At 46.2% G+C, this 3,983-nt stretch overlaps 1 protein-coding gene across 4 annotated transcripts in view; it reads left to right on the top strand.

Moving 5' to 3' along the window:
- The first annotated feature begins 1,195 nt into the window (after window positions 1–1,195).
- The window catches only part of LOC109387875 (coiled-coil domain-containing protein 126), a 62,124-nt gene continuing 59,336 nt past the window's right edge, over window positions 1,196–3,983 (top strand). The window contains exons 1-3 of one of the 4 annotated variants that reach the window (XM_019652029.1): window positions 1,196–1,457; window positions 1,865–1,949; window positions 2,420–2,522. The gene's annotated coding sequence lies outside the window, so the exon portion shown is untranslated. The remainder of the gene's footprint in view (window positions 1,458–1,864; window positions 1,950–2,419; window positions 2,523–3,983) is intronic. The other 3 variants (XM_019652027.1, XM_019652026.1, XM_019652031.1) reach the window with 3 other exon arrangements.

Genomic DNA, 3,983 nt, shown 5'->3' with positions numbered 1-3,983 from the left:
ACTGGCCCTCATATGTGGGATCCGAACCGGGGACCTCTGGCGTCCCAAGCCAGCTCTTAACCAATGCACCACTCGGCCGGCCCCAAAAAACCATTCTTTAGGCATTGCTCTTCATCACCCCCGTGAAACATAAATCAAATTCCCATGTATGGGTGAGATTTGCTGGGTTCTTTGTTCTGTTCCATTGCTATATTTGTCTGTCCTTCATCCAATGTCACACCGCCTTAATTATTTGGCCTTTATAATAAAGCTTGATATCTGGCAGCACAAGTCTTCCTCCACCTCTTCCTCCTCCTCTTTCTCCCCCAACTCTTCTTCCTCCTCCTCCTCCTCCTCTTTCACTTTGTTTTACTCCTCTTCCTCATGAATGGTTGTGTTTGCTCTTCCATAAAATTTAAAGTTGGCTTAAGTTTCTCTCTCACACACACATACAGCAAACCCATTGAGTTATTATCTGGAATTGCACTGGATCTACAGATAAATTTGGGAGACTTGACATCTTTCAGTATTGAATCTTCTAATCCATGAACATGTTATTATCTCTTATTTGTTCAGATCTTCTTCAATGTTTAAAAAATGTTTTCTTCATACAGGTCTTGCATTTTTTTATTTATTCCTAGGTACTTGATATTTGTTTGAAGCTATTGTAAATGGTATGTTCTAAAAACTGAATTCTTTTTTTTGGGTGGAATATAGAAATACTAATTTTTTGAAAATACGAATTTTGCATCTGTTAACCTTGTTAAACTTATTAATTGTAATAATTTATCTGTATTCTTTCAGATTTGCCACATATATGTTATATCATCTGTGAAAAATAACAATTTTGTTTCTTCCTATTCAATCTTTCACTTTTCTTGCCTTACTCCACTGGCTAAGGACATTCAGGGGCAATAACAGACATTCTTGTCTGTAGCATGCCTTTAATCACTACTAAGCCCTTCTGCCTCAAGCCAACAGCTTCGCAATTGTTGGTTCTCTCCCGGAGGGTCCCACACTCTCCTTTAAGCCCCTGCAGCGAGTTAAAAAGAGAGTTTGCCTAGGGTAAGCTCCTCTTCCAATATTGAGGAACCCTCTGGTTGCCACGCAACGGCGTGGTCCTGATCCAGAGAAGGTGTGGGTGGGCGAGAAGCACGTGCCTCTTCTTCCGCATTCCGGGACTACAACCCCCACAATGCTGCGCGCTGCGGGCGGCTGCTTTCCAACGTGGGGGAAGGGCCCGGCGGGCCAGGAGGCGGAGCGGAAGCGGAGAGCTAGGGAAGAGGAGAGTAGAATCTTCACAAGCTGGAAAACCAATCTCGTCCCTGATTCCCAGCCCCGGCCTTTCTCCATCCCGACCTGGAGGCTGCTTGGCAAGCGCGGGACGCAGCTGACGCCGGCTAATCAGCTTTCGCTGCGCCGCCCTGGCTCGGGAGCCGGTTGGCGGCGGCGACGGTGACTAGAACCCCACAGGCAAGGTAATGGGGAGGGGGGCGAGAAGGGAGCGGGAGGTGGAGGCGTCCCAGCCTGCCCGACCTGCGCCACTCGTGGAACCCCTCCGGCCGGGTGGCCGCCCCTCCTCCGCCGCATCCCGTCCCCCGCAGTACCGGGGCTGCTGCCGCTGGGAGTCCGCGGAGACCCGGGTTGGGGACGGGCCGGCAGCCCCCGGCCGCCGCCAGGAGGCTCTTTGTCCCTGCTTCTCCGAGTCTGACAGCCACGGCCCTGTGGTCCCCGGGCGAAGAACCGAGCCTGGCTCTGGCTGCGTGATCCGAGCGGGTTGGGCTTGGTCCCGTGGCCGCTGGCGCCGGGGAGTGACGGACCTGAGCTGCGGGGATGGAGTACCCGCGCGGCAGCCGCACTTGACTTCTTTTTCTGTTTTTGACAGCTCAGCTTTGTTCTACTTTGAGAGAGAGCAAGTCAGATGCCCCTCCTTTTAACTCCCTCTTCAAAACTCAGTTTCTGGGTGACTGGTAAGAATGAACTGAAACTGCTTATACTCTTGCAAGAGGTATTAAGAGTGGCTCAGACAGCCTGGGTTGAAATTCTGATCGAATCACTCCCTGCCTGGCTTTGTGACGTTGGTTAATTAAAGGCTGTAAATCTGAGTTTTCTCATCGATCAAATAGAGATAAAATACACACCTTTAAGTTGTTAGAATAAGAAATAATAGGCTTATAACGCCACTAATTCTTCATTTATTGAAAAATCCTTAGTATAGGATACTTTAGCTATACTGAAGTAGCTTCTGGGTTTGTGAATTTTGCGTTTTCCTTTCTTTAATCGTTAGCACCCTAGGCTGTGTGTTTTCCACTTTATGCATTCTTCACCTTAAACCTAAGCAAAGAATTCTTTAAAATATGCGGTCTTCTTAATTTCCACTGTTTTAAGATGGCTGAGAATGTTCTTAGGAAATTGATGACTCTGCTTTTCTGTGAATCAGCTTCAGAGATACATAAGAGGATTGAACACCACCCCCACGCTGCCCGGGCCAGCTGTGTCCTTTGCAGGATCCTTGGAGGAGCTTAAGTGTGTGTTTCGGCAGAGTAAGCATCTAAGGTGCTCTGCAGCCGTGACGTGGGTTTCACCATTTTTTCAACTCTATTAACTTTTTTCTACTTCTTTGTACTCTTTCCCCTGGTTAGCAATTTCCCCCCTTTGGGATTTGTGTTTCCAAGTTATAGTTTTTGTGCTCAGGACAAGTTGAATGAATGTAATAAATTTTATAAGGAAATGACTTGGAACAGTTCACATTAGCCCTTCTTTAGTTTTGGTTCTTGCACTGTTTTATTCTGAATTTTAATGACATTGGTGATGAGTTTTTCTTCAAGGAAATCTCCATGGTCCTTAGTTGAATTTTTTTTTTTTCATTTAAAATGTCTGTTTTGTACTACTTTGAGTTCAAACACTGTTGTGCAATATGTGAAATAGCGTCCTGGGCAATGCAGTTTTTGAATGTATAGGGATAGTGGGGGAAAAGCCAGTGGGGCCTGATGAATTTCCTGTCATGTCTTTAGTGACAGATGTATATGTAGAAATATTGAAGAAGAAAAGGAGAAATCTGATGAATGTATTTCATAAGGATAACAGAGGGCCAGAGAGTAAATAAGTGGAAAACTTATTTAAACCCGTGGGAAATGGCATATGCACATAAAGATTTCTGATTCATTTTGAAACGTGTGGCAAGCATACTTGTTTTGGCAAAAGAAATGTTTCTATGTTGGTGTTATTGAGTGCAGTATAGGACAGAGAATAATGACGACGGAAATAGGAGACCTTGGTTCTTGTCCCAGCTCTGTGACTATCTGTGTAACCTTAGGTTTCTTTGTGGTCCTCAATTTTCTCATTTCTAAAATAGTGAATTGGTCTGATTCCAAGGACTCTTCTAGCTCAGACTTCAATGATAAGGGTTTTTAGACGTTCTTTTTAATGTGGAAAAAAATGGATGTAAACCTATTTAGTCATTTATTTGTGTCTTAGGGGTGTATTTTCACCTTGAGGAAGGGGATACATATGAAAGAACTAGAAAGTAGACACAAACAAGAGTCTCTACTGAGCAGTTCCTCCCTTTCTCTCATGAGCTGCTCACACTTTCTCTGAATTTTTTTTTTTTAAAGATTTTTATTGGGGAATTGGGGGATGGGAACAGCGCTGGTGAATCGGGGGAGGGGAACAAACAAGTTGCTGTCCTTTCGTTCTTCAGTCTAGTTGTGGATGGCGTCGCTTCACTGGCCCATGTTGGTGTTATCATTGCGCTCTTCCCGGGTGAGGTAGATCAGTCCTCGGCCACTGGACAGCCGCTCACGGTGGCTTTTGGCAGCTCACGCCGGCTGCCGGCTGCTCTGCTCGCGGTAGCTTATGGGAGCCGACAGCAGCTCCACTGCAGCCTACACTGTTGCCAGCGACTCAGGTAGCCCAGCTCCAGGTTGAGCTGTTGTTCACCATCTTAGCTGTAGAGGGCGCAGCATCACTGGCCCTCATGTGGGATCCGAACCGGGGCCCTGCTG

Source organism: Hipposideros armiger, unplaced genomic scaffold (assembly GCF_001890085.2).
Source record: "Hipposideros armiger isolate ML-2016 unplaced genomic scaffold, ASM189008v1 scaffold_171, whole genome shotgun sequence".
Lineage (NCBI taxonomy): Eukaryota > Metazoa > Chordata > Mammalia > Chiroptera > Hipposideridae > Hipposideros > Hipposideros armiger.
The sequence above is the reverse complement of the archived record's forward strand: the minus strand, read 5'-3'. Positions and strand labels throughout refer to the sequence as shown.